Here is a 15,542-nt window from a genome sequence, read left to right on the forward strand (position 1 = left end):
AGAAATGAAATCATACATTTAAAGCTATCTAATTTTAGATAAAGGTGCCAAAAGCACACAATGGGGAAAGGACAGTCTCTTCAAAAGTGGTGTTGGGAAAACTCGACATCCACATGCAGAATGAAATCAGACCTTTATCACACACTATACACAAAAATGAAATCAAATAGATTGAATACTTAAAAGTAAGACCTGTTCGTGACCAGCTTGGCCAATATGGTGAAACCCCATCTCTACTAAAAATACAAAAATAAGCCAGGTGTGGTGGCGGGCGCATCTAATCCCAGCTACTGGGGAGGCTGAGGCAGGAGAATCGCTTGAACCAGGGAGGCAGAGGTTGCACTGAGCCAAGATCGCGCCACTGCACTCTAGCCTGGGTGACAGAGTGAGACTCTGTCTCAAATAAAATAAAATAAAATATTCAATAAGCAATGAAAAAATACCCAAGCAGACAGAAAGGAAAAGTCATGACCAAAAAGCACAACCACAGAAACAGATACACAATGATCAGGATAACGAAACCACCAGGAGTAAACCCTAAAAAATCTATCATTAATACGTCCAAGATATTAAAGCTTAAGGTTGAGAATTTCAGCAAATGAACTAAAAGCCATAAAAGACATCAAAAGGAAGTTCCAGAGCAAAAAAGAAATACATTAACTGTACAGTAAATCCTCACTTAATAGAAACTGTGTCTTTAAGCAAATCTACAAATAACAAAAGGAATCTTACCATAGGCTAATTAATATAAACCAGAGTTAAATTCCTCCAGCATATTTCTAGTCACAAAAACATCACCAAACTTCTAAAGAAAGATTAAAAACATTTCTAACATTATACATTAAAATAAATGTGAGCTATATATCCACTGAAGATTAATAAAAAAAGGCAATTACCGAATTTTTGGTGAATGAGTATGTGATGGCGATTGTAGTGGTGGTAGGATAAATCAAGAATAGGCTGGGCATGGTGGCTCATGCCTGTAATCCCAGCACTTTGGGAGGCCAAGGTGGGTGGATCACCAATATGGTGAAATTCTATCTCTACTAAAAATACAAAAATTAGCCAGGCATGGTGGCACGTGACTGTAGTCCCAGCTACTCATGAGGCTGAGACAGGAGAATTGCTTGAACCCAGGAAGTAGAGGCTGCAGTAAGCCGAGATCATGCCACTGCACTCCAGCCTGGGCTACAAAGAGAGACTCCATCTCAAAAACAATAAAATAAAATAATAAAAATAAAAATAAAATAAATGTTTGCAAAGCCACAATTGGAGGGAGCACCTCCTACCACACCATGCAGTCACGATCACAAATATGGTGACTGGATGCTTTCAGACCACATTGTTTATTGTCATGCATTTGTATAATTAATTATCTTATGTTTTAGGAATTTTTACTGGATGATAATTCCAACCTGCTTATTCCACTTCAGGGTCTCGGGTAGCCAGAGCCTATCCCAGCGGCTCATGGCACAAGGCACAAACCGATCCTGGCCAAGATGCCATCCCATAGCAGGGAGCTGTCACATATGCCCACCCTCACCGAGACTGCGACCAGAGACCCACCAATTCACCTGATGGGTACAGCTTAGGATGTGGGAGGAAACCTGAGTACCAGAAGAAAACTTGCAGACAGGAGAAGAACATGCAAACAAAACCCAGAGGGTGGCCGTGGCCCTGGTCAACAGCTGATTTGTTTTCTCATCAGTGTTATAACAAAATGAAGTTGAGGACCTGCTGTACATGAGACAAAGCTAGAGAAAATATCCAGGTTTCAGGAGTTCAAGATTAGCCTAGAGAATGAGATGCAGTCTCTCTAAAAATAATTTTTTAGGCCAGGCGCAGTGGCTCATGCCTGTAATTCCAGCACTTTGGGAGGCTGAGGTGGGCGGATCACCTGAGGTCAGGAGTTCAAGACCAGCCTGGCCAACATGGTGAAACCCTGTCTCTACTAAAAAGTACTAAAATTAGCCAGGCATGGTGGTGGGCGCCTGTAATCCCAGCTACTCGGGAAATGAAGCAGGAGAATTGCTTGAACCCGGGAGGCAGAGATTGCAGCGAGCCACGATCATGACGCTGCACTCCAGCCTGGGCGACAGAACAAGACTCTGCCTCAAAAAAATAAACAAAAACAAAAACAAAAAACTAAGGCACACAGAATGCTGTAAAAAGCCCTAACAAATGTGTAATTTGAATGGAAGAAGGAAAAAGAGACTAGCAAAGAACCAATATTTCAATAGAAATAGGCAGAACAATCAATCAATAACCTCTTCATCAAAATAAACCCTTAAAAAATTTGTAAAAGCAGTCCTGGCGCGGTGGCTCATGCCTGTAATCCCAGCACTTTGGGAGGCCGAGACAGGTGGATCATGAGGTCAAGAGATCGAGACCATCCTGGCCAACATGGTGAAACCCTGTCTCCACTAAAAAAAAAAAAAAAAAAAAATTAGCTGGCGTGGTGGCACGTGCCTGTAGTCCCAGCTACTCAGGAGGCTGGGGCAGTAGAATCGCTTGAACCTGGGAGGTGGAAGTTGCAGTGAGCTGAGATTGTGCCACTCCACTCTAGCATGGCAACAGAGCAAGACTCTGTCTCAAAAAATATTTTATTAAAAGCAAGCCAGAGACAGGGAGGACATACTTGAAATACATAGACATGACCCAGGATTATGTTGAAAATAGACAAAGAAGCCCTACAAATCACCATACAAAGAAAAACAGCCCCCTGCTTTTTTAAGAGATAGCATCTGTTGCCCAGGCTATCGACAATATGGGGTCTTTGCTGTGTTGCCTAGGCTGGTTGTGAACTCCTGGCCTCAAGCTATCATCCCATCTCAGTTTCCCAAAGTGCTGGGATTACAGGCGTGAGTCACCGTGCCCAGCCAAACAACCCATTCTTTGAAGTGAACAAGAGACTGTGACAGGCATCTGACAATAAAGGTCATTTGAAAGCAAGTAAGCACAAGAAAAAGTGCTCAACATGCTTAATTACCACGAAATGCAAATCGAAACCCCAGTGCTAACCAACGCACACCAAACAAAACAGCTAAAAGCTGTTGTGCAGTGACACCACATGCTGGTAAGCAAGGAATAGGAAAAGGCTCCCACGTGCTGCATACTCTGAAAAAGTGTTGGGCATGCGAGGGAGACCCCATGGGCTCACCACTTGCCCTACCACCCCGCTGTGCTGCCCTGTTTAAATACTCAACAGGAGCACACACAGATGTACACCAAAGCCTGTGGCAAGATGTTCAAAACTAGTTTGTTGTCATTGCCAAAAATGGGATATAATCAAACTCCTTTAACAGCAGAAGAATGGATAAAGGAGGTACATTCAGGGAACAAGGTATTGCTGTTGGAAGCATAGTTGACTTCTCATAGGCTTGACATTGAGCATGAGAAGCGAACCCCCCAAGAGGCAGGGCACTGCCCGGGAGGATCTTGTATGGCTTGTAGCGTCACCTGGGTGGTGGTGACACAAGTGTGCAAGGTTTTTAAAAATCACTCAGCTCTATACTTAATAGCTGTGCATTCTATAGTATGTGATCATTCACATTCAGGTTTTTTCAGTCATAAGAACCCTTGAGGGCAGGGCGCGGTGGCTCACGCCTGTAATCCCAGCAATTTGGGAGGCTGAGGTGGGCAGAACACCTGAGGTCAGGAGTTTGAGACCAGCCTGATCAACATGAAGAAAACCCATCTCTAGTAAAAATACAAAATTAACCAGGCATGGTGGCACATGCCGGTAAACCCAGCTACACAGGAGGCTGAGGCAGGAGAACCGCTTGAACCTGGGAGGCGGAGGCTGCAGAGAGCTTAGATCACGCCATTGCACTCCAGCCTGGGCAACAACAGCAAAACTCTGTCTCAAAAAAACGAAAAAAAGAAAAAAAAAGAATCCTCGAGAAAAATAGACAAATACCCATAAAAGCAATAATAACCAAATGCAAAAATACAATGGGGAAAAACTCACTGATAATAGCACTTAAAAATATATATAATAACCTATAAACTTATATGCAAGGTCAAAATTTACAAAATGTTAAAACTTTCCTGAGTATCATTATTTTTAAAACTAAAAAAAAACTTTACCCAAATGGATAGTCAGACCGTGCTTTGGATAAGAACTGTTAAGTCAATTAAAGCACAAACTCCTCCTGGGAAAATACACGAAAGACGCTAAGCTGTGAAAACATAAGCCACTGCATTCCATCCCATTTATACTGAGAGAAATGAAAAGAAAAACCTCCACCGCTAGACTGGCAGAGATGTGAGCAGAGACAAACCTGGCTCTGGTGCTAGGCTGGTGCCCAACCCTCCCGGTTCTTCCTCCGTGACCCTGTAACTCCACCTCTGAGAACCTGGCAAGAGGAGCTGTGAGGTCCCCCAGTTCTCCCCCTTTATCTCCTGTCCTGACCAAGAAACACCAGGTGCTTTGACTGCTCTGTGAGCTGGGCAGCTGCATTTCTCTCACAAGGTTGAACCCAAGCTGGGGCCGTGAATATTCCCAGGCACTAACAAAGATGTTTGGATTGTTACCCAAAATGTGGAAAGAAACTGGCGCCGGCCCTGAGCCAAATTCCTGAACCTTTCCTATAAACTCCATACTGTGACACCCTTGACAGGGAAATACCTAAGCAGAACATCCTTTTCTCTGGGTATCTATCTGGGCATATGCTACAGCACCCAGTAAGTTCCCCTAATGAACACTTTGAACCAATCACCCTGGAGCTTGGTGCTTCCTTCTTTGGAGTCTCAGCAAGTCCCATTTCCATAGGGACTGGGGCACTCCCATGTGGGAATTCCTCTGCCAACAATTTTAGGGCAACTCCAGCTGGAGGTTCAGCCTGAGGAAATAAGAGCCAAAACCAATTCTAGTATATTCATCACAGATACGGTTAAATAAAGACAAACCATTGCAAACAACCTAGATGTCTCTTCGGGCTGCTGTACCAAAGCTCCAAAGCCATGGTGCCTTGCAAACAACAGATTTTTTTCACGGTCCTGGAGGATAGAAGTCAATGATCAGGGCACACTTTCTGGTTGCTGAGGCTGGCTCCTTGCTACATCCTCACAAGGTGGAAAGAGAACAAGCTCATATTGGGGCCTCTGTTAATAGAATTTATCTCATTGTGGCGGCTCCGCCCTCAGGGCCTTATCCATCCCTAATCACCTCCCAAAGGCCCCACCTCGGAGGACAGGGTTTCATCATGTAAATGACATTCAGTTCACAGTCCATCAATAGGATGGATTAACTGAGGGTACATCCAAATAGCATACCCACACAGCCATTAAAAAATAATCTAGACCCTGATACAAACAAACTTTTCCAACTTTGAGACAGTGGGGGGACTCCGAACACTGCCTATGTGACAATAATAATGAATTATTGTTAACTATTTGGGGTATTTTTTTAAAAGTTCTCTTTGAGGCCGGGTGTGGTGGCTCATGCCTGTAATCCCAGCACTTTGGGAGGCCGAGGTGGGTGGGTCACCTGAGGTCAGGAGATCGAGACCAGCCTGACCAACATGGCAAAACCCTGTCTCTACTAAAAATACAAAAAAATAGTTGGGCGTGGTGGTGGGTGCCTGTAATCCCAGCTACTTAGGAGGCTGAGGCAGGAGAATTGCTTGAGCTGGGGAGGCAGAGTTTGCAGTAAGCTAAGATCTTGCCATTGCACTCCAGCCTGGGTGACAGAGCAAGACTCTGTCTCAAAAATAAATAAATAAAGTTCTCTTTGAAAGATACAAACTAGAATATTTAATGACTATTTAGTGAAATGATTACCCTGGCCAGGCACAGACAGCTATCTAAGACAGCAACAGGGATGAAGGGCATTAGCACAGTCTCTCTTCTTTTGTGTTCCTCTGAACTGTACCACAAAAGCTTCTCCACACCCCCACCTCACCCACCCAGACAGAGTCTTGTTCTGTCACCCAGGCTGGAGTACAGTGGTGCCATCTCAGCTCACTGCAACCTCTGCCTCCCGGGTTCAAGTGATTCTTCTGCCTCAGCCTCCCAAGTAGCTGGAATTACAGGCATGTAACACCATGCCTGGTTAACTTTTTGTATTTTTAGTAGAGGCAGGGTTTCACCATTTTGGCCAGGCTGGTCTTGAGCTCCTGACCTCAGATGATCCACCTATCTCGGCCTCCCAAAGTGCTAGAATTAAAGGTGTGAGCCTCCACGCTCAGCCTTTCTGTTGTTGTTGTTTTAAATTAGGGATGGAGTCTCACTCTTTCGCCCAGGCTGAGGTGCAGTGGCACAATTTCAGCTCACTGCAACCTCCATCTCCCCGGTTCAACTGATTCTCCTGCCTCAGCCTCCCAAGTAGCTGGGATTACAGGCACCCACCACCGCACCCAGCTAATTTTTGTATTTTTAGTAGAGAAGGGGTTTCACCATGTTGGCCAGGCTGGTCTCAAACTCCTGACACAAAAGCTTTTAAAATTACGTGTTTATATTTACTGACGTAAAAACCCAGGACAAATTGTTGAGTAAAATAGCAGAAAAGATAATTAATTTATATGTAAAATTGTGTAATCTATGTGAGAATTTCATCACACACCTGGAATGTTATCCTCTCAATCACCAAAATGTTGAGTTCAGCCACCTTGCCTATGATTTCAGACAACCGTTTACTTCTTTTTGACGTCTTTCTGCACTACGTGAATTTTTAAATCACCCCTGTATTTTCACAATTGGATAAAGCAACAAGGTAAATTCATTTTCTGAAACAGGAGACAGAGTCGCAACCGTAACAAAATGAGTTGGGAGTCGGGGTAACGGTGAGGGACAGATGAGGGAGAAGCCATGGACCTGAGGGTCACACAGAAAAGCAACCAAGATGGTGGCAACAGTCAATGCCCCCACTGACACAGTGGGTCGAGATGGAAAGCTCAGAAGGTGGGGAGAAAATGTCCAAATGCAAACAGAATGCTGATCTTCCCTCACAAGAGGAATGACAAAGGAAAGGAACAAGGAGCACCGGCCAGTAACTGAGGGGAAGTTGAAGAGCTGGGAGATACATTTACAAACAATGCAACTTTGTTAGTGGAGAGAACTGAAATTGAAGAAGTGGGAGATATAGTTAAAAAAATGAGACTTTTTGTCTAGAGGGAAAAGGGGAGTAACAGGTGTGGAGGATCAGGAAGGTGGGGGGATTACTTTTGAATGGTGCTAGAATGGCCAGGAGGAGACCCAGCGTGGGTTTCTGAAATTCTGGTGAGGTAGAGCAGGGGAGACCCCAGATCAAGGACAGCAGAGTGGGCCCATCGCCAGTATGAAGTGAAAAGTCATGCACATCCCAAATAGTCATGGCTGTTTTCTACTCTCCTCCAAAATGAGCATGATTACGATTCAAACAGCCAGCCTATGCTACGTTCTTCAGCTTGTTTCACCTTAGATGGATTAGACCCTCTCAGCCTCACCCCTATGGAAGGCTGTGATTCTATGGTTCCTCCTGGTTCCCTCAGCCTTGTAGCACAGCATCAGCAGCCTATCTCTTCCACATACTCAACTCCAGAGTAGCATTTTCATCCAATTCCTCCCACCAAGCTGTGCCTGAATGTCAACCAAATGCTGAATCATTGACACTGATCCGCCACCCTACTCCAGAGGGTCACGCTGCTGGCACCGCCTGCCTCATGTTCAGGTGGCAAGGGGAGGCTGTGGGCCTCTTGTGTAGGATGCAACATCTCTTTCTGCTGGGAGTTCCACTCTACCTGCAGAGTCACTGAGGGAGCCCACAGTCTCTGCTCTAACCCATCATCAGACTGATTTTCTCTCAATTGTTTACTTTAACGTCTTCCATCCTGCCAGAAAAACCATGAATGATGCTTTCTTCTACAAAAGGCACAAATGCAAAACTGCCTGGAAAAAAAGACAACATGACATAGTTCTGTTGAAGTCAAATAAAATATAGAGAAAAATCTCTGAGATTAAAATTTTTGTTGTTGTTGTTTCTTTATTTTTTGTTTTTGAAACAGGGTCTGGCTCTGTTGCCCAGGCTAGAGTGCAGTGCTGTGATCACACCTCACTGTAGCCTCAAACTCCTGGGCTCAAACAATCCTCCCACCTCAGCCTCCTGAGTAGCTGGGACTACAGCTGTGTGCTATCACATACAATTAATTTTTTAGTTTTTGTAGAGATGAGGTCTCGCTACGTTATCCAGGCTAGTCTGGAACTCCTGATTTCAAGCCATCCTCCCACCTTGGCCTCCCAAAGTGCTGGGATTACAGATATGAGCAACCGCACCTCGAAAAATGTTTTACTTGGAAAGAATTACAATTCAAAGCATATGCACAGACTGGATGGTCTATGTCTGAAGAACAAAGAAAAGGTTAGAGGTTTTATTGTTTTTTTAATGTTGGGCCAGGCAACATGGCTCTTGCCTGTAATCCTAGCACTTTGGGAGGCCGAGGTGGAAAGATCCCTTGAGTCAAGCAGTTTGTGACTAGCTTGGTCAACACAGGGAGACTCTGTCTTCACAAAAAAATGAAAAATAAAAATAAAAATAGCCAGGTATGGTGGTGTGCTTGGGAGGCTCAGGCAGGAGGATTGGTTGGGCCTGGAAGGTCGAGACTGCAGTGAGCTGTGACCACGCACTGTACTCCAGCCTGAGTGACAGAGTGAGACCCTGTCTCAAAAAAAAAAAAGTTGTATTGCTCTTTGAAAAAATTCATTGGCACTAGTAAGAATGTGGGGAGCTGGCAGGTTTTGACTGTTCACTGCCAGCAATGGGTGAAACTATTCTTAGAATCATAGCAGGTTTCTGCAGCCATTAGATAAAACTGGTTTCAGGTGACAGCCCACAGTTTCAGCAGCCAGCCTCACGGAGAATTACATTCTTGGAACAATGTTATGTACCCTAGTGCATTTTACTTTTGGCCTCTCTGTTTTAGTTAGGTAAGACAAGAACAGGCCAATTCATATCTCAATTTTCACAGTTCCAAAATGATTTTAAAATTCTTGCTCGTGTTCAACTTCCTGGCGTTTTCAGAGAAGATTTGCTCTGGGTTAGAGCTGTAGGAACATACTGGCTTCTTCCAAGCTGCCAGGCAGTGGAGGGACAGAAAGACAACATAGCAAAGCAGTAACCAGAGGAAACTTGGGGCCAGGGAGGAATTCTTCTGCCAGCAAGTCGCTTCCAATAGGACAGGGTTTTGCATTCTTTATAAGTATGAGAGGCTAACCCAGAATGCAATGGGCTGCATTATAGTTTTTCGCCACTTTTCTTAACCAAAGTAACTGCTGCATTCATCTCCACCTGTTGGCCAACCTTCTAGACATGAAAGCCTCTGAAAAGATTCCTCGCAAAGACCGCATTCAAGCAGGACTGACCAAACCAGGGAGGGGCCTGTCCAGGACAATTCCTGCTGCCCACCATCCACACAATGGTTCTAAGTTGTACTCAGGGCAAGCTGGAGGTGACAGGGATGGACCTGAGATGCAGACTCTTCTGCACAAAGACCAAGCAAAAGTGGGCCACAGGTTATCCCTCCACCCCAGCTGATAGCCTGGGCTGCTTTACTCCTGAGCTCTGAGCCCTCACAACAGGCACCCAATGCCTTGGACCATACTCTTGAATGGAGGTCTCTCTCAGAGTTTTTTGTTTGTTTTTGTTTTGAGACAGTTTCCCTCTTGTTGCCCAGGCTGTAGTGCAATGGCAGGATCTTGGCTCACTGCAGCCTCTGCCTCCCGGGTTCAAGTGATTCTCCTGCCTCAGCCTCCTGAGTAGCTGCGATTATAGGCATGTACCACCACGACTGGCTAATTTTTTGTATTTTTAGTAGAGATGAGGTTTCGCCATATTGTCCTGTCTGGTCTAGAACTCCCGACCTCAGGTGATTCACCTGCCTCAGCCTCCCAAAGTGCTGGCATTACAGGCGTGAGCCACTGTGCCTGGCCTCTCCTAGAGTTCTGATCAGCCCTGTTCTGAGCTCCTAATTTCTTCAAAACCTTGTATTTCCCTCTTTTGAATCTGTCCAAGTTCAGCCAGAGACTGCTGCATTTTCTCCTTTACCTCTCACTTCCCTGTAAGAAGGGTATGCCTGGCACTCTTTTATTTTCTTTTTTTTTTTTTTTTTTTTAATTTAAGCCAGGGTCTGGCTCTGTCGCCTAGGCTGGAGTGCAGCAGCATGACCTCAACTCACTACAACCTCCGCCTCCTAGGCTCAAGCGATCCTCCCACCAAGTAACTGGGACTATAGGTATGTGCCACCATGCCTGGTAATTTTGTAATTTTTGTAGAGACAGAGTTTCGCCATGTTCCCCAGCCTGGTCTCAATCTCCTAGGTTCAAGTGATCTGCCCACCTTGGCCTCCCAAAGTGCTGGGATTACAGGAATGAGCCACCACATCTGGCCTGTCACCCTCATTTTACAGAATAAACTGAGGCTCAGGAGAAGTATTTGCCTAGTATCACAGCCTTGACAATTGGCAGAGCTGTGACTTAAACCTAGCCATGTAGATCCACCTGGAATCCCCTGACCAATGCAGTCTCCTGCTCTGCTACAAGCCATGATTGTCCTAAGAGGAAAATCATTCCTCCAGCGCAACAGCAAACAGCCTCCATGGGAGGATGGAGGACCTTAGGCCTGGGGGCCTCAGAGGCAAGTTTTCCACACAGTCCTCTCCTGAGAACACTATCAACACATCCCCATCAGAGGGAGAGACAGTCTCTGTTTATTTAGTCTATTTATTTCGTTAGATAAATTTAATGATAGCAACACACTATAATAACATATCTTCTGTGTAATTTTTTTCCTTTCAGAAAGAATTTAAATTTCCATTTGAACAAAAACTAAGTCACTCAAGGATACGCACTTTGACAGAGTGACCCCCCATCCTTCCTACACATCTGTCCTCCAGGGGCTTCCTGAAGCCCATAGTCTGGAGTCAATGCAAGACAACAATCCTTCCCAGATGGGTGGTGTCTGACCACGGGACCGAGGATGGGTAGCCCTGCTACGGTGGGCCATCACCATTTATTCTGCAGTGGGAGCCTATGACAATCTATGAAATGCTCCATGTGGCAAACTTAGGCCCCAATAAAGGAACACACAATCTCCTCACCTTTAGCCTTTCAGCCTAAACCCCAAGTTAGCAAAAATAGGGGCCCAAGGTAAGGAGTGCTCAAAAAACATAGACAAAGTAGACTTTCAAGGATCATGGACCACATATAATAAATGTCACTCAAATGATTTCTCTGTTATGCTGCACATTGTTTCAAACAAGATGTCTCAATTAACAAAAGACAGATTTTCAAAGAAAGCTCTAAAATGATAATAACATCCAAGAATAAATAACTGGGCTAATAAATATCTCAATCATTTTAAAAGTTACACCAGACTGAAGACAGGTATGATTTTATGACTGATCCCCAAAGTCAGCCATGAAGACAAATTCAGAGGTTGAACACTCACCATAAATATCTCCCTCTTCATCCTTCTTCCCTACAAATATGATTTAGGTTCCAGCAACACAGGTGGCATAAAATATTTTAATTCAAACCCTTATATTTCTGAAAGGCAAAGAAACACCTGTCCAAAAAAAGAGAGCCATATAAAACACTCCAAGTCATTGTTACTTTTAATCAGAGGACATAACCTATTATGCAATAGCTGCAAAGATCTGATGTGCTACAACTTATGCAATGCTATAATCCTTTACCTGAGAAGTTCCAAGAATATACAAATTACTGTTTTAAACGGGGGCCTCAAAGAATCTTGATGATCACATTGAATAAACATGAACAAATATGTACAAATTAACCAAATAAAGAAACATTTGAACTACCCCAAAATTATGTGTATTAAATGTTAAAATCCAAGCTGTGTCCTCTTTAGGCTTATATTAAAATGAATGACAGTTCCAATGTTGCTCAATGAAAAAAAGCAAACATAATGTGAACATTTTGCTGTCAGTGATGGACTAAGGTTTATTATACATAATTAATAAAGAGTGGGACCAGGCGCTGTGGCTCACGCTCTAATCCTAACACTTTGGAAGGCCAAGGCGGGTGGATTACCTGACGTCAGGAGTTTCAGACCAGCATGGCCAACATGGTGAAACCCTGTCTCTACTGAAAATACAAAAATTAGCCAAGTGTTGAGGCACACACCTGTAATTCCAGCAACTTGGGAGGCTGAGGCAGAAGAATCACTTGCACCCAGGAGACAGAGGTTGCAGTGAGCCAAGACTGCACCACTGCACTCCAGCCTGGGCAATAGAGACCCTATAAAAAATAAATAAATAAAAATAAATAAATAAAGAGCGAATGCAAACCAACAGGAAACAGGTAAACACCTGAAATGAAAAGTGAACACAGGTTATGTTCATCAGATCACAAAGATGGAAAATGTTTCAAAAAAAAATATGCATTTGTATATCAAAAATACAAACTAATGATGCAATTTAAAATTTCACCTATCAAACTGAGCACGTTTTGTAGATTTATTGTCACAAAATTATTTGTTTTTTTATTTAAAAAAATTTTTTTAGACAAGGTCTTGCTGTCACCCAGGGTGTAATACAGTGGTGTGGTCATGACTCACTGCAGCTTCAAACTCCTGAGGTAAAGCAATCCTCTCACCTCAGCCTCCAGAGTAGCTGGGACTACATACAGGTGTGTGCCAGAATGCCTAGCTAATATATTTTTTTCAATTTTTGCAGAGATGTGGGTCTCCCTATGCTGCCCAGCTAGCTTCAAACTCCTGGCCTCAGGCGATCCTTCTGCCTCAGCCTCCCAAACTGCAGGGATTATAGACGTGAACCACCACATTTAACCTGTCACCATTTTCAGTTTTGAAAAGAGAACATGAAAATGGACACTGTCCTACCATCTGATGAAATCTGGCACACACTTTTTAGTTATCTGGCAGTTTGTCTCAAAGACAAAGTACATGTGGGGGCATGTACATCTATGTACATACATAGCACAATTACACCTCCAGAAATTCATCCTAAGGATCGTGATAGTGCACATTTGAGAAGACTGAACTGAAAACCACTGGAATGTCCAGCCACAGGGGAGTGGATAACGAATTCAACTTCCACACAGTGGACAGGGCAGACACTCTCCTAACTCCACTACCTAAGTGGCCAAATTAACGTTCTCCACTCTCCTATAAAACACCAGTGGCTGACAGGTATCTTGGATAATCTGTATATCTGTGTTCTGAAAAATTCAACAGCATGCTGCCTAAGACTCAGCCACGTTCATTCTAAACACCCATTTATGCCAGTTGTATTTGTCATTAAAAGCCTGGAGGCTGGGCACAGTGGCTCACCTCTAAGCCCAGTACATTGGGAGGCCAAGGTGGGTGGATTATTACCTAAGGCCAGGAGTTTCAGGCCAGCCTGGCCAACATGGTGAAACTCCGTCTCTACTAAAAATAAAAAAATTATCCAGGCATGGTGGTACACGCCTGTACTCCCAGCACTTTGGGAGGCGAGGCAGGCAGATCACTAGGGTCAAGAGATAGGGACCATCCTGGCCAACATGGTGAAACCCCATCTCTACTAAAAAAACAAAAATTGGCTGGGTACAGCGGCTCATACCTGTAATCCCAGCACTAAGGGAGGCCAAGACGGGCAGATCATGAGGTCAGGAGATCAAGACCATCCTGGCTAACACGGTGAAACCCCATCTCTACTAAAACTGTGTCCAAAATTGGTGGGTTCTTGGTCTCACTGACTTCAAGAACGAAGCTGCGGACCCTCGTGATGAGTGTTACAGTTCTTAAAGATGGTGTGTCCGGAGTTTGTTCCTTCTGATGTTCGGATGTGTTCGGAGTTTCTTCCTTCTGGTGGGGTTCGTGGTCTCGCTGGCTTCAGGAGTGAAGCTGCACGCCTTTGTGGTGTTACAGCTCTTAAGGCAGCACGTCTGGAGTTGTTCTTTCCTCCTGCCCGGAGTTGTTCATTCTTCCTGGTGGGTTCATGGTCTCGCTGGCCTCAGGAGTCAAGCTGCAGACCTTTGTGGTGAGTGTTACAGCTCACAAAGGCAGTGTGAGCCCAAAAAGTGGGACTCAAAGCAGCAAGACATATTGCAAAGAGGGAAAGAACAAACACACCACAGCCTAGAAGGGGATCCCAGCAGGTTGCCACTGCTGGCTCAGGCAGCCTGCCTTTATTCCCTTATCTGGCCCCACCCACATCCTGCTGATTGGTCCATTTTACGGAGAGCCGATTGGCCCATTTTACGGAGAGCTGATTGGTCCATTTTGACAGGGTGCTGATTGGTGCGCTTACAAACCTTGAGCTAGGCACAGAGTGCTGATGGGTGCATTTACAATCTTTTAGCTAGACATAAAAGTTCTCCAAGTCCCCACTAGATTAGCTAGACACAGAGCACTGATTGGTGCGTTTACAAACCTTGAGATAGACACAGAGTGCTGACTGGTGCACATACAATCCTTCCACTAGACATAAAAGTTCTCCAAGTCCCCACTAGATTAGCTAGACACAGAGCACTGATTGCTGCGTTTACAAACCTTTAGCTAGACACAGAGTGCTGATTGGTGCATCCACGAACCCCGAGCTAGACACAGAGTGCTGATTGGTGCATTTACAATCCTCCAGCTAGACATAAAAGTTCTCCAAGTCCCCACTCCACTCAGGAACCCAGCTGGCTTCGCCTAGTGGATCCTGGCTAGGGCCGCTGGCAGAGCTGCCCGCCAGTCCCGCGGCACCTTTCGCCGGAACTCCTCAGCCCTTGGCGGCCGACAGGACCAGGCGCCGCCGAGCAGGGGGCGGCCACGCAGCAGCCCAGGGCGGGGGTGCGGGGCTCCGGCATGGCTGGCTGCAGGTCCCAAGCCCTCCACTGTGGGGAGGTGGCTGAGGCCCCGCGAGAATTCAAGTGGGGCACGGGCAGGCCGGCAGTGCTGGGGGACCCAGCGCACCCTCCCCAGCTGCTGGCCCAGGTGCTAAGCCCCTCACTGCCTGGCGCGCCGCTCTGAGTGCGGGGCCCGCCGAGTCCGCACCCACCTGGAACTCGCTCTGGCCCGCGAGCACCGCGCGCAGCCCCAGTTCCGGCCGGCGCCTCTCCCTCCACACCTCTCAGGCAGAGGTAGCCGGCTCTGGCCTTGGCCAGCACAGAGAGGAGATCTCTCAGCGCAGCGGCGGGCTGAAGGGCTCCTCAAGCGCGGCCAGAGTGGGCACCGAGGCCGAGGAGGCGCCGAGAGCGAGCAAGGGGTGCTAGCACGATGTCACCTCTCAAAACTACAAAAAAATTAGCCAGGCGTGGTGGTGGCGGGTGCCTGTAGTCCCAGGTACTCCAGAGGCTGAGGCAGGAGAATGGAATGAACCCAGGAGGCCGAGCTTGTAGTGAGCCCAGATCGCGCCACTGCATTCCAGCCTAGGCAAGAGAGCTAGATTCTGTCTCAAAAAAAAAAAAAAAAAAAAAAAAAGCCGGGCATGATGGTGGGCGTCTGTAATCCCAGCGACTTGAGAGGCTGACGCAGGAAAATGGCGTGAACCTGGGAGGCGGAGCTTGCAGTGAGCCGAGATCGCGCCACTGCACTCCTGCCTGGGCGACTGAGCAAG

The sequence above is a fragment of the Hylobates moloch genome, unplaced genomic scaffold, assembly GCF_009828535.3.
Source record: "Hylobates moloch isolate HMO894 unplaced genomic scaffold, HMol_V3 SCAFFOLD_1, whole genome shotgun sequence".
NCBI classification, from domain to species: domain Eukaryota; kingdom Metazoa; phylum Chordata; class Mammalia; order Primates; family Hylobatidae; genus Hylobates; species Hylobates moloch.